Genomic DNA, 27,977 nt, shown 5'->3' on the forward strand with positions numbered 1-27,977 from the left:
TATCAAACACTTAGAGTGCATCGCATTCAACTGCCTCTAGTAATGGTGTTTCTTCATCCAACAATCCCTCCTTCCCACCAACAAGAGATACTACAACATCATTTGACCACTTACTACCTTCTTAGCACCATTATAATCATCAATGAGCTCACATCCACCAAATTTTACTAATTAACTTATTACAAAATCTCTACAACACCCAATAATCTAGGTTAAGCATTTATGGCTTTCAAGCACCATCCAATAAGTGCTAATACTTATTTCTTGCTCATATATTCACTAACAATCCATGCATGTAGGTTTAAGAGTGAAAGATTACCTCTTGTAGACCAAATCTTGAAAGTCAACTTTTGGAGTGTTCTTGAGATTTTGAAGAAATCCTATGGAATCCAATACAAAACCTTGTTGTAACTAGTGATTGAGAAGTGTAAATCATCTTAAAAACACTCTTAAAAACTCACCTTAAGTGTGTATTGAAAGGCTTGGTCAGATAGGAGATGGAGAGAAATGCCCTAGCATTGAAATCCTTTTATTTTTGTATCTCCCCGCTCATGTATATTTATATTGCAGGAGACCTCATGCATATTTTCTAGCACACGTTGATCGTGCGTTACAGACTAAATGCGCTGGTTTGTTCCTTGCAACACTATTCTCCTTTCGCGCGCTATTTTTGCCAATTTCAACCAACTTTTCAAACTTAATGTTTTTACTTTCTTTTGATATTTTGACACTCCCAACAACCTCAACTTGAAATACACATACATTACCATGTTCTAATAACCACAATCCCCTAGTGTGGGTCCGCACGAACTTCGAGATTGACACTATTACCCTCTTAATCTCATATACATATCCCGAGTCAACTATGCAAATTTACGGGGATTTACATGAAGCAGGTCTTATTTGAAGTCCTTAATGGTGGGAATTTGCTAATTAAGTCCATCCAAGCTGCGATTTGGTTAAAATCGTTGATCCCCTCTGGAGAAGGAAAAGCTTAAATCTCATAGCTTTGTCACTTTAATGAATGATGTTATCCATTATTCCTTAAGGTATATTCCCTTCTCTTACTTTTTTTCTTCCCTTTTCTTTAAGTTTGTAATCCTTCCACCTTGCCTTATTTTGTAGATCAATTTAATAGGAATGGAGCCGATGAGGAGGATAGCCTAGACTGAGCAGCAATTTGCTGAGTTTCATACTAAAGGTGATAATTAGAAACAACAATTTGAGAGCCTTCAGCTGGAAATAGACGTGCTTGTTGAAGAAAGACCCTCCTTGGAGCAGCAACTAATGATTATCACTATCAAACTAGTGCTTTTGAAAGCTTTTTCCAATTAAGTTGAAAAAGAGAGGGATAGACTGGAATTCTCTTTTGCTGAACAACACTCGCAAGACATTGAAGAAATTAAGAGCTTGAAAGAGCTTTTAAATCAGAAAGATATGTACGCAGGTGATCTGGTTCAGTCATTAACTCAAGCTCAAGAGGTTCTGCATACTTCTTCTAACAGAGTTATGTTCCTCAATGCTACCCTGGAGCCTTTGAAAGTATCCTATGAAACCCGTGGAGCTTAAAAAGAAGACCTAAAGGCAGGTATAGAGCAATTGGAGAAAGACTATGAGGCTTTTGAAGACAAACTAACACTTTATGTTAGTTGGAATTTCTTAAACACGCATCTAAAAATTTGGATCGAGGCTAACCAGGAGGGTTTTGAACTCGAGGTTGTGATTGCAAAAGTTAAAGAGACAATTCAAAGCACTCAACAACGGCGAAGTTTTTCTTCACCCAAGGATGAAAGTTCCAAAGGTGATAAAGACGGTCCCAAAGATGATCAAGCTGTCGCCCAACCTTTCCCTTCTCCACAAGTTGATCCTTCCACACCTGCTGATGATGCTCCTTAGCTTTTCTCAATTTGATGATTTTCCATTTAGAAGTTTTTATGGAGTATTTTGTTTTTTGATGTTGGTTTTGGCAAACTTTTCCTCCCCTGTTTTTTGAATATTAATGATAATATTACTTCGTTGCATATCTGTCACGACCCAAACTACCATGTCGTGATGGTGCCTATCGTTGTACTAGGAAACCCGCCTCTTTACCAAAAACAACACGATATTTCATCTTTCAAAGATAAATTCACTCTATTTAATAATAAAACTTCATAAAGAAAATCTGAATAACGAAAGTGCAAAAAGAAAAGCCCGACATCGGGGTGTCACTAGTCATGAGCATCTACTACAATCTGTCTAAAATACTGAGACTAAAACAGTCTAGAAATGTAACTACAAACAACTATAGGAAGATAGGAGGGAGAAGAGCAGGGCTACGACTGCCAGCAGCTACCTTGCTAACTCCGAGAAAGGTCTACAATTGGAATAGTCAATAGCTGCTACCGGGTCCTGATACGCCTGGATCTGCACACAAGGTGCATGGAGTAATGTGAGTACACCAACTTAGTAAGTAACCAAAGTAAATAAAGGTTGAGAAGCAATGACGAGCAATAAAACATATAAAGTTCATATCATGAAATCTCAGTAAAAATACAACAGGTTTTTAAAAGCGTAGTTTGAATCAAATCATTTCGTTTAAACTCAGTTTCAGTAAAATCATTTGAAGATATTTTTCAATATCTCTCAAACAGAGGCTCAGTGCAATAGTGAGCAAAATGATGAAATCATAAACAGCCCCTCGGGCAAAACATCACTCATGTACAACCCCTCGGGTAAACCTCACAATTACTCATATATATCCCCTCGGGCATATCTCACCATCACTCACACTCAATGGGTACCCGAACTCACTAGGGGTGTGTAGACTCCAGAGGGGCTCCTTCAGCCCAAGCGCTACAACAAGCCACCTCGTGGCATAAAACAATCAGGCCCTCGGCCTCACTCAATCATGAATCAGTACAACATGTTGCGGCGTGCAGCCCGATCACAAAAAAATCCTCACAAATCAGGCCCCCGGCCTCACTCAGTCATAAAACTCTCAAGCCACTCGGGCTCCCAGTAAAAAAAATAGGGTACTCATCCCAAAACAACATTTATATGCATTAAAATAGAGTAATAAAGACCGAGTTATGAAATCAATGAGTATAACATAATTGAGTATAGATTTTTCAATCAAAAACAGTGAGAGGATAGTAAGGAAAAGGCCTCTAAAGGTCCAAACAGCTCTGGCACAAGGCCCAAACATGGCATTTCACCCAATTTACAGAAACTCTTTATAAAACACATAAGTTTCATATAGTTTCAACCAAATACGCAACTTTATAGTTGCTACGAGACGGACCAAGTCATAATCCCCAATGGTGCACTCCCACACGCCCGTCACCTAGCATGTACATCACTTCAAAATAGTAAAACGATAGGAAATCTGGGGTTTCATACCCTTAGGACTAGATTTACAATCGTTACTTACCTCAAACCGGTCAAATCTCTACTCCGCGATACTCTTCCCGCTTGACTCGGCCTCTAATCACTCTGAATCTATTTGCAACTAGAACAATATCATCAATATGCGCTAATAGAATGAATTCCACAAGAAAAACAATCAAATTAGACACAAATTCCGATATCTAGTCAAATTCGGCCCCGGGACCCACATCTCGGAATCCAACGAATATCACAAAACTAGAAAGCCCTTTAACTCACGAGTCCATACATACAATATTTATCAAAATCCGACTCCATTTGACACCTCAAATCCTCAATCAAACTCATCAAAAATCTCAAGCCTTAACCCTTCATTTTCACCCCTAATCTTCACTAATTACATGATTAAATAACGGGAATTTACCATGGACACGAGTATTAGGGATCAAGTAACTTACCTCACTAATAATCCCTGAAATCCCTCTTTAAAATCACCAAAAACAATCCAATCCCGTCTTCAAAAATGGTGGAAATAGGCAAAATTCGTGAAGGGTTCAATTTATACCTTCTGCCCAGGCGTTTCCGCACCTGCGGTCAAAATAGTGCACCTGCGGTGCCGCTTCTGCGCCCAAAAGTCTGCATCTGCGGAAGTCACTTAAATTTCCAAAATCGCACATGCGCCCCAGGTCTTGCACCTGTGAGCCCGCAGATGCGTCCAATCCTCCGGATCAGCGACTCCTCTCCTGGCCCTTCATTTCCGCATCTGCGGCTTTCCCACCACAACTGCAACCTCGCACCTACGGTCCGTACTCCGCAGGTGTGGTTAACTCAGAACCAACAGCTTCGGCTGCATTTTCCAAGTTTCAAACTCTCTGTTAACCATCCGAAATCATCCCAAGCCCCTCGGGGCCTCAACCAAACATACTAACAAGTCACATATAAACATACAAACTTAGTCTAACCTTCGGAACACTCAAAATAACATCAAAACACCAAATCACCCTCAGATTCAAGCCTAAGAACATCTAAAGTCCCAAATTTTGCAAACAATGCCGAAACCCATCAAACCTCGTCCGAATGACCTCAAATTTTGCAGACACGTCCCAAATGATACTACAAACCTACTCTAACTTCTGAAATTCCATTTCAACCCTGATATCAAAATTTCCATTGCCGACCAAAAATCGCCAAATTTTCAATTTCGCCAATTCAAGCCTAATTCCACCACAGACCTTCAAATCACATTCCGGACGCGCCAAAATCACCTAACGGAGCTAACCAAATAATAAAAATCCAAATCCAATATCGTTTACCCATAAGTCAATATCCAATTGACTATTCCAACTTAAGCTTCTAAATAGGAGATTAAGGGTCTCATTCCACACCGAAACCACTCCGAACCAAAATCAACCAACACAATACGATAAAAATACAGTTGAGAAATACAAAAGGAAGCATAAATGGGGAAAATTGGTCCATAAATCATGAAACAACTGGCCAGGTCGTTACAATATCTTGCATATGCTTTTTGCTCTTGAGTTTTCGAGCCTTTTCTTGAATTTAAAATTGATAAATGCTTTAATATGTTGCATCTAAATACTCATGGGCTTTTTATAAAAGAGGGACATTTTATATTAGCAACACTGCTGAAGATGACATCTCATCTTCATATTGGTGTAAATATATGAAATACGACATAATTTGAGAAAGTTTTATTTGAAATTTCAAACAAATATTTATGTAAAATTTTTTCATAACTGCTTTCTTCTTAGTAGGTTTACAAGTATGGGTCTGTCTATCCCATGACTAACTTTGTGGCCTTAACCTAAAAGCTCTTGGGAGGATTTTCATTGAATCTTCAATTCTTTACTTTCAATTCCTTCTGCGAGCTTGAAAACTTAAAATTTTCTTCAAGGTTTTTCCTTTGACTAAGCTATGCTTTTGTGATGTACACATTATTCTTTTTTGTATTTCTCCATATGTGTGGTCCCCCTAGTGCTTAAGCATTGAAGCATGAAAACTTCAACACTGGATCAACTCCTTTCTTTGGTCCTTTTCCTGAAAAAGGAAATACACACAAGACTCAAAGTTGACTTTTTAGATGTTGACTACTTTACCTTTTTGATTAGGATTATTGTAACCTAGTGCCACTCCCCTAACTCGGGGAGCACAACCGGCGCTCAACCGAGTGAACACGGTCAAGCAAGCCTATTTCATACTTCTACCCAGCTCACCCATGATCAAGATAAGACATGTTTTCATTAATTAGACAGTAGGGAGATCATGTATACAATACCAAATCATTTCATTAGTTACTTCTTTTCAAAGTCTCAAAATACACACATTTCCATAGTCTAAAGTGGAACAGTGATTCAAAGCATAACATGAATTGTTTGGCTTTTCCCTAACACCGACATACAACCCATACTATGTCTACGGAGCCTCTAATAATTACAAGGAGTATAATCGTAGTGCCAGTAACAAGTCTCCGACTATACCTTAAAACATGATAAGAAAATAAACAAAAGATACATGACCCCGGGATGAAGTGGGGCTCACCAAGTCTGCTAAGAAGAGGATGCGCGACTATTGCTGATCGACACCACCTGTTATGGGACCACCTGCATCCATTTAAAGATGTAGTGCCCCCGACAAAAAGGGACGTTAGTATTGTCGAATAATACTAGTATATATGACTGAACAACCTCTCAAAGAACGAACAATAATGCAAACACGGACAATCATAATATTAATTAAAGCATTGAACATTTACCAAACATCAAATAAGAGATAATAAGTTTTCAATTTAATTTCCATATTTTAAGTTGGGGAAGTCTTTAGAACCAATATGCCAATATTCACCATTTCGATTTCAATTCCCAATACAGTCACCACCATGTGCACGGCATGGCGTTCGATCAAGACCCGATCAGTTAGGCCATCTCATGTGAGACATCAACTACAATCACGATTTTAATTACAATTTACTAATAGAGTCACCAACATGTGTACGACATGGCGTCCAATCACGACTCGATCGGCTAGGCCATCTCATGAGAGACATCAACTAAAGTCACAAGTTCAATTACATTTTCCAATAGAGCCACCACCATGTGTACGACATGGAGTCCGATCACGACCCGATCGGCAAGGCCATCTCATAAGAGACATCAACCACAATTTTATTATTTCATTTGGCACGTTGGCCGTGTTTCATATTTCACATTTCATATTTCACTTTTAGTAATTCTCGCTTTGTATTTCATATTTCGTATTTCGTGCACACCTTTTTACTTTCAACAATCATCATTGATTTCCAACAATAAGGAATTTCTATTCATGACATTTAAGCACACATATGAACAAATAAGAGCGTTAGGGACATTGAGATTTCGTACACAGTTGTCATTAGTTTTCATTTGAAACACAACTTCATGTCAAGGCATTTGGACATGCAACCCATATTTTGAAGTCATTCTTCCAATAAGGACACAACATAACAAGAGCATTTAGATTACATATTGAACATGGATATCTTTTGACACAAGCTTATTCGGAATGTTCAATTCACAGTGAGCAACTTGGGACTTACATGGATATTGTAGGGTTCAATTCTAAGAAAAGAGTTTATCCATACATACCTCAATTGAGATTCCTCAATCTCTAAAATGTTCCGGAAACTCTTAGCACTTTGATATAATTTAGAAATGTAACAAATTGAACCAAAATTAGGAAGATGATCAAGGTTCTAGCTCATTTGAGCATTTTATCAACCATTAAGTGTGCATTATGGTTTCAATGTCCTTTTATGGAGGATTCCATCATCCTACAACCCCTTATTTAACATTTTAGCTGACAATCTACCTACTCCCTTTGTTAACACATGCATGTAAAGTAAACAACTCCATGCCCAAGAATTAACTTGCTAATTACCCATTCGTTTTGTTAAATTTCGAAATCAATAGTTAGGCTGTAGAATCTTACCTTTAGGATGAAGACCTAGTGAGTTTTAATTGATAATCTTCAATTTTTGAGCAAGAATTGTAGAACAAATTATTGGGGAACCATCCCTCTCTCCAGAGCACTCTGTCTCTATCTCTCTCAACAATATCAGATTTTTGCAAGAAAATGGTCCACAATGCCTATATAACGAGATTGGGTCGGGTTATAAAAATTAGAAAAATAGGAGCCCCGACACAGATCTGCGATTGCATATGCAAGCACATACTGCTTCTGCGGTCCGCAATATGGGCTGCATAATTGGCTCTACGAAACTGACATTTTCTGCCTCTCTCCAACTGGTCTGCGGTCTTACGGTCGGATAATGTGCCGCAGAACATCCCTCCGAGAATATTTTATGTGGGGCTTGCGATGAATTATACGGCCCGTTAAAGGATTATGCGACCGCTTAATGGACCGCAAATTGGTCCAAAAATTAGCTCAGATTTCTGCTTCACTTCGCGGCAGATCTGCGATCTGTAAATGAGGTCTGCGTTCGCAGAATTGGCCGCACAAAATGCCCTGCACTTCCAAAATTTTTCTTCAGCTCACGAACACATTACTCAGCCTAAAAAGTCTGCGCTAAGATCATTCATCCTCGAATAAGGGTCAAGGTTCTATCTTGGCACCACAAAATTCCCGGTTTTTAGGTAAAATTTTACGGGGACTTATATCCTGCCCCACTTAATATCATTCGTCCTCTAATGAGGGTCAAGTTCACTATTAGCATCCGATGCAACTCAACTGTAACACTACACACCAACAACCCAAATTTTTTACTAACTCCTAAAATTCCAAAATTTTTGCCAGAGTTTCCTTTGTAACTGGGCCTATCCACCTGCCAGAGAACCCCAGAAACACCTCCTAGCAACATATACATAATCCATTGATGTAACATAACACAAAACAACACTAACCATGGCCTCATAAGCAACATATAATAAAAAAGGAACACCTTTACATTAACTGAACAAGTGATACAAAATTCATAGGCGACAATTTCATAAATAGGATTACACAGCTATTCAAACAAGTAAGAATACTTCATCTTCATCTCTTCCTCGGCCTCCCAAGTAGCCTATTCAACCTTCTGGTTTTGCCATAACACCTTCACGGAGGCAATTTCTTTATTTCTCAACTTTCGGACTTGTCTATCAAGAATAACAACTAGAATTTCTTCATATGACAGTTCTTCATTACCTCTATAGTCTCAGCTGGCACAATAGTCAATGGATCTCCAACTACCTTCTTCAACATAGACACATGGAATACCGGGTGCACTAATGACATCTCAGATGGTAGCTCAAGCTTGTACACCAATCATCTTCTATAAACACCAAATCTATGTGACGAACATTCGAATAGGGCTTTTGACGACTCTGAGTAGTTTTCAACAGCTCCTTAATGATCTTAACCTTTTCTATAGCCTGATCCACGACGTCTGGTCCTATCAACTCAGCTTCCCCAATATCGAACCGCCCAGTGGGAGATTTACATCTCCTACCATATAACGCCTCGAATGGTGCCATCTGAATACTAGCATGATAACTATTGTTTTAAGCAAATTCTATGAGTGGAAAATGGTCATCCCAACTACCTTTCAAGTCAAGAACGCAATCACGCAACATATCTTCAAGCGTCTGAATAGTCCGCTCTACCTACCCATCAGTCTGTGGATGAAATGTCGTACTAAGATTCACATGTGTACCCAAACCTTACTGAAATTTCTTCCAAATATTGGTTGTGAACTTTGCCCCGCGATTAGAGATGATAGAAACTGGAGTGCCATGCAACCTGACTATTTTCTTGATATAAAATTGGAAATATTATTCCGCTATGTCGGTATATTTAACTGGAAAGAAGTGTGTTGATTTTGTGAGTCGGTCCACAATCACCCAAATTAAGTCAAACTTGTGTGGAGTGTGTGACAGTCCTGCCACAAAATCCATATTAATCATTTCCCACTTCCACATTGGGATCTCTATGTTCTGCCAACCCACCAAGCCTTTGATGCTCGCCCTTCACTTGCTGACAGTTTGGACATTTTGCCACAAAGTCTGCTACATTCCTCTTCATGTCATTCCACCAATATACTTCCTTGAGAGCATGATACATCTTCGTAGAACCTGGGTGCATGAAATAACTAACAGTGTGAGCTTCAGCCATGATTCTTTCCCAAAGGCCATCTATATTTGGAACACATAGTCTCCCTTGGTAGCATAGTGTACCATCATCCCTGCCAAGAGAAAAAGCTGTGGCTTTATGTTTATGAATCCCCTCCTTCAATTGCACTAACAATGGATTATCGTATTGCTTCTCCTTGATCTCCGCCACAAGCGATGATTCAGTTATATTTTGTACAATTACCCCTCATTCACTAGATTCCGCAATACAAACTCCCAAACTAGCTAACCAGTGAATTTCCTTGGCTAACGGCCTCTGATATGCATCCATGTAAGCCAAACTACCCATAGATTTCCGGCTAAGAGCATCCTCCACAACATTGGCTTTTCCCAGGTGATATAGAATATTGATGTCGTAGTCTTTGAGTAAATCAAGCCATCTTCTCTATTTTAGATTCAGCTCCTTCTGTTTGAAAATATATTGAAGGCTCTTATGGTCCGTGAATACATCCACATGGACCCCATACAAATAATGACGCCAAATCTTCAATGCAAAAACCACCGCCGCAAGTTGTAAATCATGTGTTGGATAGTTCTTTTCATGATTCTTGAGTTGCCTAGAAGCATAAGATATAACCATGCCATGTTGCATTAATACGCACTCGAGCCCTATACTTGAAGCATCGCAATATACTACAAACCCATCTGTACCCTCTGGTAAGGGTCAACACCGGCGTCGTAGTCAATCTTGATTTCAACTCCTGGAGGCTCTTTTCACAAGCATCAGACTTTTGGAACTTAATTGCTTTTTGTGTCAATTTAGTCAACAAAGAGGCAAGAGTACAGAACCCCTCCACAAAATTCCTGTAATACCCTGCTAAGCCAAAGAAACTGCAAATCTCTATTGGAGTTGTAGGTCTAGGCCAATTCTTTACCACTGCAATCTTCTGAGGATCAACCTTAATTCCTTCTCTGGAGATGACATGGTCCAAGAATGTGATAGATTCAAGCCAAAATTCTTATTTCGAAAACTTCGCATACAACTGGTGCTATGAAGGGTCTATAAAACTGCCCTGAGATGATCGTCATGTTCCTCTCGACTCCGTAAATATACAATGATATCGTCAATGAACACTATCACAAAGGAGTCAATAAAAGACTTGAAAACCCCATTCATAAGATCCATGAAGGCTACCAGGGCATTTGTTAGCCCAAAAGACATTACTAGAAATTCAAAGTGCCCATACCGGATCCTGAAAGCTATTTTTGATATATCCTGCTCCCTGATCTTCAATTGGTGATACACTGAGCGTAAATGAATTTTGGAGAAGTACCTAGCACCTATAATTGATCAAACAAATCATCTATCCTTAGTAGTGGGTACTTATTTTTGATTATGACTTTGTTGAGCTATCGGCAGTCAATACACATCTGTAGCGACCCATCTTTCTTTCTTACAAAGAGAACTGATGTGCCCCAAGATGACACTCTCAGTCGGATGAAACCTTTCTCTAATAGATCCTTCAATTGTTCATTTAACTCCTTCAATTCTGTCGGTGCCATCCTGTACAGTGGAATAAATATAGGTTGCGTGCCTGGCATCACATCAATCCCAAAATCAATCTCCCTATCTGGTGGGACCCCAGGGAGCTCATCCGGAAATTCATTCACCATAGGCACCGATTCAAGTGTAGGTGCCTCAGCATTGGTGTCCGCGACCCAGACTAAATGATAAATACACCCATTGTTAATCATCTTCGTGGCCTTAAGATAAGAAATAAACCTACCCTTTGGCACCACATTATCCCCCTTCCATTCAACAACTGGCTCATTTGGAAATTCAAACCTTATAGTTCTAGTTCGACAATAGAGCTTGGCAAAGCATGAGTAAAGCCAAACCATTCCCATTATTACATAAAAATCAACCATCCCCAATTCAATGAGATCGGCCATGGTATCCTGACCACATAATGTGGCAACACAATATCTATAAACCTACGCGGATATAATAGACTCAGCGACTGGAGTAGATACAGAGAACGACTCATGAAGCTGTTCCAGTTCTATCCCAAATTCCATAGCAACATAAGGAGTGAGATAGGACAAAGTGGAATCGGGATCAATAAGAGAATACACATCATGAGATTGGATAGTCAATATACATGTGACAACATCTGGAAAAGCCTATGCATTCTAGAAACCACTTACAGTATAGAAACAGTTGGGTCCTCCCGAACTATGTGCACCACCCCTAGCTGCACCATGCCTTGCGGGTGCTGGAGTGCCTCAAGCTGGAGAGCGTGCTGAGTATATAGCAGCTACAGAGCTGGATAGCTGTGCTATGCCTCTGCCCGTGCGCTGGCAGGACGAATGACACTCTCTCTGAATATGACCCCTCAATCCGCACCCATAGCATATGAGCAAGTCCATATAGTAGACCCCCAAGTGCATCTTCCCACACCTGGGACATGGGGGCCTCCGCTATTGCTGGAATCTCCCTCCTGGCTGAACTTGCTGATAGGGTCCCCTGTTGCCTTGACTGGGCCTGAAATGACTCCACTGCTCCCGACTAGGCCCTAATGCCGGTGCAGTGGCTGAGGATTAAGCAAAAGAATGGGATGGTCTTGATGACCCAACCCTTGAATGTTGACCTACCACCACCAAATGAATCTCCAATGTTGCCCGCGGATCGGGCATTACCTCTACCCTCTCGCTTCATTATGTTATTCAACTTACGGTTCTCTATAGCTTGAGAAAATGCCTCCATCTTTTCATAGTTCATATCAGAATTCAAAGCACATACAGTAGCCTCATTAATAACCAAGGGACTAAGGCTCTACACAAACCGGCACACTTTATCCTCCATAGCGAGCATCATGTGAATAACATACTTGGACATGCGCGCGAACTCCATATACTACTCCCATACACTGTTGCTTCCTTGTTTTAAGTTCTCAAACTCAGTGGCATGGGCTGCCTTAGTATTGGTAGGCAAGAAATGATCTATGAAAGAATCTACAAACTCACTCAATCTTGCCGGAGGGCTCCCCTTCTCATGGGAATCTTCCCACATCTCAATCCATGAATAGGCCACCCCTTTCAAGTAGTAAGAGGCCAACTCCACTCCATCTATCTCGGTAGCATGCATAACTCGGAGAGTCTTGTGCATCTCATCAATGAAGTCTTGGGGGTCCTCCTCGGGATTAGTACCCGTGAACACTGGAGGATCTAACTGAAGGAACTTATTTACCCTAGAACTAATAGAATCTCCTTGCTGGCAAGAAGAAGTAGGTGCAATATTTGATCTTTGGGCTTGGGAAGCCAGTATCTGAGCCAACATCTATATGGCTACCCTAAGATCCCCATCAGAAACACTGGGACTAGAAGCTGGGGCTGGAGGTGGAACCAGGATATCAGTTGGAGGGGTCATTGTACCCTCAGCAGATGTAGGAACTAGTGCAGTCTGGTCAAGTGTAGTGGAATCAGGCAGTGTAGTATTCAGGGGATTATCCTCATCCCTCAGGTACTCATACGCATCATCAAGTAAAGAATCAACTGCCTCTACCGGGGCGGTATTAGCTCCTTGGCTAGTTCTTGCCTTCTTCTTAGGTACCCCGTACTAAAAATTAGAGCAATGTACGAGTTAGGGGAGAAAATTCTCACATTTAGCTCTATCGCACGATATATAACATCAAAGAAGGTTATTATTCCTTGTGCACGGCAAAATCGGAGGGTCCAATTTCCTCGTCATTATGAGGCCCCGTGAACATGCTTCCCAAGGCTCGAGACTGGGGGTCGAGGTTCACCTTTGGGGGCTGCCAATGCTCGACCTTGGGGCAATACAGATCAACGGCTATATTAGGAAAATGGAGAGTTCCCAAGGCGTGAAGCTAGAGCCGACAAAACTTGTCAGGCTAGTCTGAGACTGTGTTATAGCAGTAGCTAAATGTCCCATCCCCATATCTTTGTAAATAAATGCACTTGTACTTTGTTGGGACTCCCCTCCTATATAAAGGGGATCCTTGTCATTTTGTAAGCTCTCTTTGTTTCCCCAGGTGCTCTAAATGAAATATACAAGAACACCCTCTTGCTCTCTAACACATTCTTCATTTGACATTATTGCTTTCATTTATTATCTTCATTATTGTTCATCATTTATTGCTTATCATTGGCCATAAAGAGACTTCATTAATTTTATTATAACTGTTAGTTGCATAGCAACTGCCTTCGATAGCTCGTAGTCGAGCTCTGGGATCGACCTCGAGGCCCCGAATCGAGGAGCTCGAGGCCCCGATAATTGGCCCAACGGTTTGATTTTCTCCCTATCCTTAACTCTTATCGCGTTTCTAAACTTCACACGCAGCATCAACTGCTTAACAAACTAGCATAAAAATAGATCACGTATTTTTAGAGTCTCATCAACAAATTTAATTGTTATTACCATTTTCACGGTAAATAGTTTGGCGCCTACCGTGGGGCTAGAAATAATAGTGATTATTTTCTTGCTGGTTTCATCACATAATGCAAGTTATCTTCACACCTGTTCTTGTCCAAGATCTTTAAATTGCAGATCGAAATGCCTAACTCGGTAAATAGAGATGAAAACAACCACCTAGAAAATCGGAGAGAGAATGGTGTATCTGTTTTGAAGGGGGCACAAAGAGAGATCCCTCAGCATGTCGTCCATATGATTATTGGAGGGATCGACATTCCCCAAGGGCCCATGATCAAGCAGACAAAAATATCCGCCGCAGTAGAAGGGTCGATCCGAGACCGCGTGGCCGAAAACACCCTCACGTTCAGCGAAGAGGATCTTGAGACCTTGACCGAGCCACAAAATGACGCGCTAGTAATCTCATTTCTTATAAACAAAGTTCAAGTTAAACTTGTGCTCGTAGATCCAGGAAGCTCGGCCAACGTAATCAGGTCAGGGGAAGTAGAACAACTTGGGTTGCCCGACTAGATCATACCCACCTCCTGGGTCCTCCACGGCTTCAACATGACCGGTGAAGTAATAAAAGGAGAAATCACCCTCCCAGTCGACACGTCTGGCTCGGTTCAGAACAAAAAGTTTCAAGTCAATGGCGACATAAGTTATAAGGCATTGCTTGGAAGGCCGTGGATACACAACATGAGGGCAGTACCATCAACCCTGCACCAGATGATTAAATTTTTGACAAAGTATAGCATAACGACCATATATAGAGAACAACGTGCGGTAAAAGAAATGTTCATGATTCACCAGGAGGAGTCGACTCCCGAGGTGCTCCCAACCTCGGACGAGTCTGGAAGCATATAGACCCCCGAGGACGACGAAGAAGATTTCCTTGCTCCTCGAACCTTCGTTGCCCCCAAAGAGTCAGATGCAACAAAATCGACAATCGAAGATCTGGAGCAAGCTATTTTGATCGAACACCTCACCACCATGTGTACGTCATGGCATTCGATCACGACCCGATAGTCTAGGCCATCTCATAAGAGACATCAACCACGATTTTATTATTTCAATTGGCATGTTGGTCGTGTTTCATATTTCACATTACATATTTCACTTTTAGTATTTATCGCTTTGTATCTCACATTTTTTATTTCGTGCACACCAGTTTACTTTCAATAATCATGATAATTTCCAACAATAAGGCATTTCTATTCATGACATTTAAGCACACATATGAATAAATAAGAGTCTTAGGCACATCGAGATTTCTTACACAATTGTCATTAGTTTTCATTTGAAACACAACTTCATGTCAAGGCATTTGGACATGCAACCCGTACTTTGAACTCATTCTTCCAATAAGAGCACAACATAACAATAGCATTTAGAGTACATATTGAACATGTATATCTTTTGACACAAGCTTATTCATTCGGAATGTTCAATTCACAGTGAGCAACTTGGGACTTACATGGATATTATGGGGTTCAATTCTAAGAGAAAAGTTTAGCCATACATACCTCAATTGAGCTTCCTTAATCTCTAAAATGTTCCGGAAATTCTTAGCACTTTGATCTAATTTAGAAATATAACAAATTGAACCAAAATTAGGAAGATGATCAAGGTTCTAGCTCATTTGAGCATTTTATCAACCGCTAAGTGTGCATTATGGTTTCAACGTCCTTTTATCACGGATTCCATCATCCCACAATTCCTTGTTTACCATCTTCCTACTCCCTTTGCTAACACATGCATGCATGGTAACAACTCCCATGCCCAAGAATTGACTTGCTAATTACCCATTCTTTTGTTAAATTTCAGAATTAAGAGTTAGGGTGTAGAATCTTACCTTTAGGATGAAGACCTTGTGAGTTTTACTTGATAATCTTCAATTTTGAGCAAGAATTGTAGAACAAATTGTTGGGGAACCATCACTCTATCTAGGGCACTCTCTCTCTCAACAATATCAGATTTTTGCAAGAAAATGGTCCATAATGCCTATATAACGAGATTGGGTCGGGTTATAAAAATTAGAAAAATAGGAGCCCCTACAAAAATATGCGGTCGCATATATGCGACCGCATACTGCTTCTGCAGCCCGCATAATTGGCCCTCCGGAACTAATATTTTCTGCCTCACTCTACGGCTTGTCTGGGGTCTGTAGACCTGTTCTGCGGTCACATAATGCACCACAGGACATCCCTCTGGGAATCTTTTATATGGGGTTTGTGATGGATTATGTAGCCCGCAAAACAATTATACGATCGCATAATGGACCGCATATTGGTCCAAAAATTAGCTCAGATTTTTGCTTCATTCCGTGGCAGATCTGTGGTCCGCAGATCGGTTCTGTGGTCGTAGAATTGGCCGCACAAAATGCCTTGCACTTCCGCGTATCTTTTTTTTCTAATGTCATCATCCGGTACGGTCTAGCTTTTTGCCTATCATCTAAAATGGTTGGTAAAATTTGAATGAACAAAGTAAAAAATAAACTTTTAGGATACCTGACCATGGGTACTTGCTCAAAGTAATATTTCTTCAAGTGAACTATATTCCAATTGGATGGTAACACCTTGTCGTCCCTAGTCTCCAATTCATACACTCCCTTTCCAACAATGCCTTTGACTCGATACGGGCTTTTCAAATTTGGACTCAATTTCTCTACATTTTCCGCATGTATTGATCGAAACACCTTTTTTAAGGACAAAGTCCCCAATCTTGAAATATCGTAGGTTTGACTTTATGTTACAATACTGTTCAGTCCTCTGCTTTTGTGGTGCCATTCGTACCAAAGCTGATTCCCTTCTCTCCTCTATTAAATCTAAATTTGTATGTAGTTCTTCGTGATTTGATGCTTCATTTGCGTGTACATAAATTATGCTTGGATCTCCTATTTTTACTGGAATTAAGGCCTCCTTTCCCTAAACAAGTGAGAATGGCATTTCTCCCGTACTTATTTTCGTCATTGTCCTGTAAGACTATAGCACCCCAGGTAACACTTCAGGCCATTTGCCTTTTGATTCTTCTAATTATTTCTTCATATTGGTGACAATGATTTTATTTATTGATTATGCTTTCCCATTAGCTATTGGATGATAGGGTGCTGAAGTGATTCGTTTAATTTTCCAACATTTTTAAAAAATCAATAACCTTTGGACCCATGAATTGTGGTCCATTATCGCAGACCATTTCCTTTGGGACTCCAAATCGACATATTATATTTGTCCAAATGAAGTCAATAACTTCCTTTTTCTCGTACCTGTTTGAAGACACCTGCTTTTACCCCATTCGAAAAATAATCAGTTAAAATTAGTAAAAATCATACCTTTTCTGGTGCTCAGGGCGAAGGACCTACATATCCATGTCCCACTTCATAAACGACCATGGTGCAATGGTTGATTGAAGTAACTCCGTCGGTCGATGCATATTGTTTGCATACCGCTGACACTTATTATACTTTGTTACAAAATTTCCCGCTTCATCTTCCAGTCTTTGCCGATAATACCCCGCTCTTATTAGCATTTTTTCCAACGATCTTTGTTTGGTGTGATTACCGTAATGTCCCTCATGTACTTATCACATCACATATTGAGTTTGTGATGGTCTAAAGCACCGTGCTAATGGTCCCCCAAATATTTTGCGATATAAATTGCCTTCTATTAAGCAATATTGAGCAACTTTCATTCATAGGAATTGGGGATTCTTTTTATCCTCAGGTAAAATTCCATACTGCAGATAATTCAGAATTTCATTTCTCCAACCCCAAGTTAAATTATTAAAATTTACCTCATTCTTAGTTTGATCAAGGGTGAATGAAACAAATGCACCACAATCGTATTTTTTGTGTTTGACACAACAACGATGGACCCTAGATTTACTAAAGCATTAGCTTCTGCACTTTCTTCCTTGGGTATTGGGGCAGCCTTCCAACTATGGAATGCCTTAGTAATTCTCGTACCTTTTTTAGATGTTGTTGCATTCATGTCTCTCTAGCCACGTAATTCCCTTGCACTTGATTTACCACCACCTGCGAGTCACTTTGATTTCAATTTGTTCAATCCCAAGTATTCTTGCGAGTTCCAAACCTGCAAATGCAACCTCATACTCTTCCTCATTATTAATAATTGGATAGCTTTTTATTGCTTGTCTTATAATTTCTCTTGAAGGTGAAATTAGAAAAATAACCAAACCTGCACCTTTACATTTGAAAATCCATCAGTAAATAAGTTCCAAGTCCCTAGATTAGATTCGGTAAATACTAATACCTCTTTTTCAGCTTCAAGGAGTAGATTCTAGCTAAATTCTGCTACGAAATCTGTTAATACCTGAGATTTTATGGCAGTTCTAGGCTGATATATAATATCATATTCGCTAAGCTCTATGGCCTATTTAGCTAGTCTACCTGATAACCCTTGATTATGAAGTATATTCCTTAACGGAAAAGCAGTTACAACAGAAATAGGATGTTATTGAAAATAGATTCGTAATTTTCTTGATGCGATTACCCATGCTAATGCAAGTTTCTCTAAATGGGGATACCGTGTCTCATCATCTTGCGAAGATTCGCTAATCATAATAAATTGGAGGCTGCTTACCTTTATCTTCATGCATCAGCATCGCGCTTACTGCCACCTCTAATACGACTAACTAGATGAGTAATCTTTCTCCATCCCTTGGTTTCGATAATAGGGGCAATTTTGATAAATGCGACTTCAAATCCTTCATAGCTTGTTGACATACATCAATTCATTCAAACTAGTTTTGCTTTTTCAATATTGAAAAGAATTTAAAGCATTTTTCTAAAGATTTGGTTATAAATCCCCCAAGAGCTGCCACTCTACATGTTAATCTCTGCACCTCATTTGGCTTGGAAGCACATCGAGTATTTCTTCAATTTCTTTGATTTGAGTAGGTTCACTGCCCCTGTTAGAAACAAGAAATCCTAAAAATTTACTTGAAGTGACACCAAAGGCATATTTCTATGAGTTTAACTTCATGTTATACTTGTAGAATATTTTGAAGGTTTTAGTTAAATGCTAAAAATGGTCCCTTGCTCGTGCAGATTTTACTAGCATGTCGTCAATGTAAATTTCTATGGTTTTCCCTAAGTGCTCTTGGAATATTTTTGTCACGACCCGGATTTTCACCCTCGGGAGTCGTAATGGCGCCTACTCGTGAAAGCTAGGCAAGCCGCGTAATAGAAGATCACTAACCCTTTTATTAGCTCTTTTTAACAATTTCAGTCAACATGCGATCAACAGTGAAATATTAGCAATAATTAAAGATATGCGGAAGATATAATCTGATAACTTAGCTAAAAACCAGTGCGACAATATCAAATACATCTCTACCCGGAACCGGTGTCACAATATAACAGGCTAACTACGAATACTACATACAAATGTCTGGAAAGAAAAGTACAATCTGTCTTGGAAGTAAATGAAAAAAAAATACATATAAAGATAGAAGAGAACGCCGGGCCTGTGAACGCCTGTAGAACTACCTCGGATCTCTAGCTGGACTGAAGGCAGCCACCCAAAGCTATGGTCCAAAAGCTACTCCGGAATCTGCACATAGTGCAGAGTGTAGCATAAGCACAACCGACCCAATATGCTGTTAAGTGCCTAGCCTAACCTCGACGAAGTAGTGACGAGGCTAGGACCAGACTACCAAATAAACCTGTGTAGTTATATAATATGCAATGGAAAATAAAATAGGAACAACAAGTAAAGATGGGAGGGGGTACATGCTGCGAGGGAATATCAAAACCAACAGTAGACTAAGAGATAGGCATGAGGAAAATTTAGAATTTACAGGAAAACAATAATAACACTGTTGCGGCATCCAACCCGATCCATTTCATTTATCACTATTGTGGCGTGCAACCCGATCCAATTATATTATTGTTGCGGCCTACAACCCGATCCATTTATATCATTGTTGCGGCGTGCAACCCGATCCATTTATATTATTGTTGCGGCGTGCAACCCGATCCAAATATAATATTGTTGCGGCGCGCAATCCGATCCACATATACAGTTCACTATCAACTCACAAATAGAGTCCCGACAAGGGATCAATAAAGAAACAACACTATCCCGGCAAGGGAATCGACAATATAAGTAAATACATCCAGGCAAGGGAAAATCAGCTATAACCAAACTTATTCCAACATCTAACTACCTCAACTAGAACCAATACTCAATCATAAGTAATTTCCACCAGAATAATCATAATCCTTGCTCAACGCAGAGAATCAACAACTTAGGCATTCGTAGTATTTGTTACGAACACAACAATTTCACTTTAAGACTCACGGTCATGCTTGACACCAACGTATAGATACTCGTCACCATGCCTATACGTCGTACTCAACAAGTAACACATAGCAAATAGGACACAACTCCTAATCCCTCAAGCTAAGGTTAGACCAAACACTTACCTCGAACTTCCACGACCAACTCAAGCCTCAAACACCGCTTTTCCTTTTGAATTTGTCTCAAAATCAATTGTAGCTAGACATAATCGACTTAATAACATCAATAAACGCTAAACAATCCAATTCCAATGTTTAATTATAGATTTCCTATCATTCTTCCCAAAGAGTCAAAAATCGACCCCGGGACCGCTTGGTCAAAACACGAGGTTCGGACCAAAACCCGATCACCTATTCACCCACGAGCTCGAATATATAATTAGTTCCAAAATTCGACCCCAAAACTAGGTCTAAATCCTAATTATACAAAAGCCCTAACTCTACCCAAATCCCTAATTTTCTACCCTTAAGAACATGATTTAAGCCTAGAAATCTAATTGGTGTTAATGGAAATTGATGAAAGTGAGTCTAAGATTACATACCTATGGATTTGTGGTGAATTTGTCTTTCAAAAATTTGGAGTTTGGAAGAAGAAGTTATGAAATTTTGATTAAATCCCGTTTTTGCTTCTATTTTAAAATCACTGGACAGGCCTTCATCGCATTCGCGATAGGCCTGTCACATTCGCGATGGGTCAGGCTTAGGTATTCTTTGCCTTCGCGTTCGTTGGCTCACGTTCGCGGAGCTTCAGCTTCTAGAGCCTTCGCGTTCGTAGTCAGTTGGCCGCGTTCGCGTAGAACAAAATGTGAACCGCTCTCCCCATGCCATTAGCCTACGTGTTTGCGAGTTTCTGGACGCGTTCGCGAAGGGTACTTCCCCCACAGCCTCATGTTCGCGTCCCAAGCCCCGCATTCGCGAAAAATAAACTGCACCTGAGGAAGTTTCCTTACGCGTTCGTGAGTGGGACCATGCGAACGCAAAGTACAAATCCTCTGTGCACTGAGACAGCAAAAACCGACAACTTTTTCCAAGTTCAAAACCTTCCGAAACTCACCCGAGCTCTCGGGGCTCCAAACCAAACATGCATACTAACTCAAAAACATCATATGAACTTATCCGTGCGATCAAATTACCAAAATAACCTCTTAAACCACGAATTTAGCATAGAAATCTAAGAAAAATCTCAAAACTTTTAAAGTATGAATTTTCACAACTATGGGTCCGAATCACCTCAAATGACTTCTTTTTCTTACCAAATTTCACAGACTTATCATAAATCACATATAAGACCTGTACCGGGCTCCGGAACCAAAATACGGGCCCGATACCTTCGAGTTTTAAACACATTTCATTTCCAAAACTCAGAAATAATTTCAAAAAACAATTTTCTTTAAAAATTCATTTCTCGGTCTTGGGACCTCGGAAGTCTTTCCGGGCATACGCCCAAGTCTCATATTTTCCTACGGACCTTCTGGGACTGTCAAATCTCTGGGTCCGGGTCCGTTTACCTAAAATGTTGTCCGAATTCAACTTAAATCCATTTTAAAGTCAAAATTCATTATTTTTCATAGATTTTCACAAAAATGACTTTCCGGTTACGTGCCCAGACTGCGCACGCAAATCAAGGTGATGCCGAAAGAGGTTTTTAAAGCCTCAAAATGCAGAATTCATTTAAAACAAGTGATGACCTTTGGGTCATCACATCCTCCACCTCTAAAACAACTGTTCGTCCTCGAACGGACATAAGAAGGAAGTACCTGAGTTGGGAAAAAGGTGGGGATAACGGCTCTGCATATCGGACTTGTACTCCCAGGTTGATGCCTTAGCAACCTGACCTCTCCACTGAACACGAACAGAAGGAAAACTCTTCGATATCAACTGACAAACCTGCTGGTCTAGAATAGCTACCGGCTCCTCCTCATAAGACAAGTCCTTGTCCAACTGGACAGTGTTGAAATCTAACATGTGGGATGGATCGCCGTGTTATTTTTTAAGCATGGACACATGAAACACTGGATGCACGACTGATAAGCTCGGCGGCAACGCAAGTCTATAAGCCACCTCTCCCACTCGATCAAGAATCTCAAACGGGCCAATGAACCTAGGGCTAAGCTTGCCCTTCCTCCGAAATATCATCACGCCCTTCATAGGCGACACTCGAAGCAATACCCGCTCACCGACCATGAAAGACAAATCTCGAACCTTACGGTTGGCATAACTCTTTTTCCTGGACTGAGCTGTACGAAGCCTATCCTGAATAATCCTGACCTTGTCCAAGGCATCCTGAACCAGATCCGTACCCAACAATCGAGCCTCTCCCGGCTCAAACCATCCAATCGGCGACCGACACCGCTTACCATACAAAGCCTCATAAGGAGCCATCTGGATACTCGACTGGTAGCTTTTGTTGTAGGCAAACTCTGCAAGAGGCAAAAATTGGTCCCACGAGCCTCCAAAGTCAATGACACAAGCTCAGAGCATATCCTCCAAAATCTGAATAGTCCGCTCGGAACGCCCTTCCGTCTGAGGATGAAACGTTGTGCTCAACTCAACCCGTGTGCCCAACTCTCGCTGAACTGCTCTATAGAAATGTGAAGCAAACTGTGTACCTCAGTCCGAAATGATAGACACAGGCATACCTTGAAGATGAAATATCTCCTGGATATAGATCTAACCTAACCTCTCGAAAGAATAGGAGACTGCCACAGGAATGAAATGCGCTAACTTGGTCAGCCTATCAACAATAACCCACACTGCATCGAACTTCTTCTGAGTCTGTGGTAGTCCAACAACGAAGTCCATAGTGATACGCTCCCACTTCCACTCAGGAATCTCAATCTTCTGGAACAAACCACCAGGCCTCTGATGCTCGTACTTAATCTGCTGACAATTCAAACACCGAGCCATATATGCAACGATATCCTTCTTCATTCTCCTCCACCAATAATGATGCCGCAAATCCTGATACATCTTAGCTACTCCCGGATAAATAGAGTATCGGAAGCTATGGGCCTCCTCTAAAATCAACTCTCGAAGACCATCCACATTAGGCACACAAACTCGACCCTGCAATCTCAGAACTCCATCATCTCCTAAGGTAACCTGCTTGGCACGTCCGTGCTGCACCATCTCTCTAAGGACACACAAATGGGGATCATCATACTACCGATCTCGGATACGCTCTAATAAAGAAAAACGAGCGACCGTGCAAGCTAACACACGACTGGGCTCAGAAACATCCAACCTCATGAACTGCTTGGCCAAATCCTAAACATCCAAGACAAGCGGTCTCTCACCGACTGGAGTATAAGCAAGACTGCGCATACTGTCTGACTTCCTACTCAAAGCATCGACCACTACATTGGCCATTCCCGGATGATATAAGATGGTGATATCATAGTCCTTTAACAGCTTCAACCACCTTCTCTGCCTCAAATTCAACTCCTTCTTCTTGAACAAGTACTGCAGACTCTTGTGATCCGTGAACACCTCATATGCCACACAATACAGATAATGCCTCCAAATCTTCAACTCGTGAAAAATGGCTGCTAACTCCAAATCATGTACCGGATAGTTCTTCTCATGAATCTTCAACTGCTGCGAAGCATAAGCAATGACCTTGCCATCCTGCATCAACACCGTACCAAGTCCAATACGAGATGCATCAAAATAAACTGTATATGGCCCTGAACATGTGGGCAAAACCAGCACCGGTGTCGTAGTCAAAGCTATCTTGAGCTTCTTAAAGCTCGCCTTACACTCGTCCAACCACCTGAACTGGGCACCCTTTTGGGTCAGCCTGGTCATCGGGGCCACGATAAATGAAAACCTCTCCACGAACCGACGATAGTAGCCTGCCAACCCCAAGAAACTTCGGATCTCTATAGTTGATGCTGGTCTAGGCTAGTTCTTGACTGCCTCAATCTTCTTCGGATCAACCTGAATACCCTCTGCTGATACAACATGACCTAGGAATGCAACTGAACTCAACCAAAACTCACACTTCAAAAACTTGGCATACAACTGACTATCCCTCAGAGTCTGAAGAACCACCCTAAGATGCTGCTCGTGCTCTTCCCGACTGTGGGAGTAGATCAAAATATCATGAATAAAGACTATCACGAACAAATCCAAGTAAGGTCTGAACACTTGGTTCATCAAATCCATAAAATCTACTAGGGCATTTGTCAACCCGAATGACATCACCAAGAACTCATAATGACCGTACCGAGTACGGAAAGTTGTCTTAGGGACATCAAATGCTCTAATCCTCAATTGATGGTAGCCAGTTCTCAAGTCAATCTTCGAAAATACCTTGGCACCCTAAAGCTAGTCAAAAAAATTATCAATTCTCGGCAATGGATAATTATTCTTGATTGTAACCTTGTTCAACTACCGGTAATTAATATACATTCTCATTAACCCGTCCTTCTTTTTAAAAAACAACACAGGCGCACCCTAAGGCAAAACACTAGGTCTGATGAAACCTTTTTCAAGAAAGTCTTGCAACTGCTCCTTCAAATCTTTCAACTCAGGCGGGGCCATACAATACGGCAGGATAGAAACGGGCTTAGTGCCCGAAGACAAATCGATGTAGAAGTCAATATCCCTGTCGGGTGGAATACCTGGCAGGTCTAAAAGAAATACCTCAGGGAACTCATGAACGACATGCACAAAATCAATAGAAGGAACCTCAACACTAGAATCACAAACATATGCCAAATAGGCCAAACACCCATTCTCGACCATACGTCGAGCCTTCACATAAGAGATAACACTACAGGTAGAATGGCCAGGAGTCCCTCTCCACTCTAAATGAGGTAAACCCGGCAAGGCTAAGGTCACCATCTTGGCATGACAGTCCAAGATAGCGTGGTAAGGTGATAACCAATCCATCCCCAATATGACATCGAAATCAACCATGTCTAGAAGCAACAAATCTACACGAGTCTCAAGACCCCCAATCACAACTATATAAGAGTGATGGACTCGATCTACCACAATAGAATCACCCACCGGTGTAGACACATATACAGAAGCACTGAAGGAATCACTAGGCATGATCAGATACAGTGCAAAATAAGATGACATATAGAAGTAGGTAGACCTTGGATCAAATTAAATGGAAGCATCTCTGCCACAAACCAGAACAGTACCTGTGATAACTGTATCGGAAGCCTCAGCCTCAGGCCTGGCTGGAAGAGCATAACATCGGAGCTGGGCCCCACCACCCTGAACGACATCTCTGGGATGACCTGCTGTAGGCTGGCCTCCACCTCTAGCTGCCTGACCTCCACCTCTAATACCTCTACCTCCACCTCTAGCACCTCTACCCCAACCCCTAGCTGGCGGAGCGGGCGGTGGAATGCCTAGTGCCTGAACCATAGCACGGGAACCCTGCTGCTGCGACTGAGTACCCACCAATCTCGGACAAGCCCTCCGGATATGACCATACTCACCACACTCAAAGCATCCACCTGAATGCTGCGACTGAGGAAACTGAGACTAACCTTGGCGACCTGAATGACCACCCCGAAAACTCTGGAGTGGCGGTGCACTGATTGGAGCTGGTGGTGAACTGATAGGAGCTAGTGGTGCACTATAGGACTGCTGATCAGAGTATTGAATATGAGAACCACGACCACCTGAAGCACCATGAGAAACTTGAAGTGCTGACTAAAAAGGCCTAGGAAGATGTCCCCTAGCATACGAATCCCTGCCTCCAGACGAGGCACCACTGAATCTACCTGAATGACGAGGCCTCTTGTCCGACCCATGACCACCTCCCTGTGACAGAACCATCTCCACTCTCCTGGCCATATTGGCCACCTCCTAAAAAGAAATCTCACTCCCTGTCTCCCTAGCTATCTAAAGTCGAATCGGCTGAATAAGACCCTCAATGAACCTCCTCACCGTCTCTCTCTCGGTGGGAAGTATGATAAGAGCATGACGAACCAAGTCGATGAAGCGGGTCTCGATTGAGTAACAGTCATAAAACCCTACTAGAGACGCTCGAACTGCCTCCGATAGGCCTCTCTCTGGGTGATGGGGAGAAATTTCTCCAGAAATAATTGAGTAAACTGCTCCCAAGTCAGAGTTGGTGATCCGGCTAGTCTGGCCAAGCAATATCTCTCCACCAAGTCTTGGTGGATCCCGACAAGTGAAAGTAGCAAAATCGACCCCATTGGTCTCCACTATCCCCATGTTCCTGAGAACCTCATGACAGCTGTCTAGATAATCCTGGGGATCATTAGAAGATGCATCGCTGAAAGTAGTAGTGAAGAGCTTGGTGAACCTGTCCAATATCCGCAAAGAATCAGCAAACATAGCTTCTCCATCACCGGTCTGGGCTACCACACCCGGCTAAACTACTCCAACTGGCTGAGCTGCTGGAGTCTGAAACTGGGGAGCCATCTGCTCCGGAGTGCGAGTAGGAAGAGTCTAGGCTCATCCCCCAACCTGATAGATGGCTGGTGCTACAGGAAGCAAGCCTGCCCGGGTGGAACTCTCTATAAGGCCCACTAGATGGACCAGAGCATCCTGGAGTACTGGGGTAGCAATAAACACCTCTAGGACTTGAGCTAGGCCCACCGGAACGGTCTGGGCTGGAACCTTATCATCAATGTCAACCTGAGGCTCCGCCGCTGGTGCTGCTGCTCTGGGCTGAGCTCTGCCCCTGCCTCGGCCTCTAGCACGACCTTGATCTCGCCCTCTACCCCTCATGGGAGCTGCTGATCGGTGGATGAGGAAGCGCATGTTCTCACCATCTGCAAAAGAACAGAGTAGAAATTCAATAGCATTGAGAAGCCAAACCGCACAACAAGAAAGAATAAATGTGAAGTTTTTCCTAACTCTATAGCCTCGGGGGGATAAATACAGGTGTCTCCGTGCCAATCCCTCAGACTCTACTAAGCTTGTCCGTAAATTGTGAGACCTATGTAACCTAGAGCTCTGATACCAACTTGTCACGATCCAGATTTCCCACCCTCGGGTGTCATGATGGCGCCTACTCATGAAAGCTAGGCAAGCAGCGTAATAGAAGATCACTAACCCTTTTATTAGCTCTTTTAACAATTTCAGTCAACATGCGATCAACAGTGAAATATTACCAATAATTAAAGATATGCGGAAGATATAATCTGATAACTTAGCTAAAAACCAGTGCAACAATACCAAATACGTCTCTACCCGGAACTGGTGTCACAATATCACAAGCTAACTACGAATACTACATACAAATGTCTAGAAAGAAAAGTACAATATGTCTCGGAAGTAAATGAAAACAAAATACATATAAAGATAGAAGAGAACGCCGGGCTTGCAGACGCCTGCAGGACTACCTCGGGATCTCTAGCTGAACTGAAGGCAACCACCCAAAGCTACAGTCTAAAAGCTGCTCCGGGATCTGCACATAGTGCAGAGTGTAGCATCAGCACAACCGACCCCATGTGCTAGTAAGTGCCAAGCCTAGCCTCAGCGAAGTAGTGACGAGACTAGGACCATACTACCAAATAAACCTGTGCAGTTATATAATATGCAACAGAAAATAAAACAGGAACAACAAGTAAAGATGGGAGGGGGTACATGCTGCGGGGGAATATCAATACCAACAGTAGACTAAGAGAAAAACATGAGGAAAATTTAGAATTTACAGTAAAACAATAATAACACTATTGTGGCATGCAACCCGATCCATATCATTTATCACTGTTGTGACGTGCAACCGATCCAATAT

Source organism: Nicotiana tabacum, chromosome 18 (genome assembly GCF_000715075.1).
Source record: "Nicotiana tabacum cultivar K326 chromosome 18, ASM71507v2, whole genome shotgun sequence".
Lineage (NCBI taxonomy): Eukaryota > Viridiplantae > Streptophyta > Magnoliopsida > Solanales > Solanaceae > Nicotiana > Nicotiana tabacum.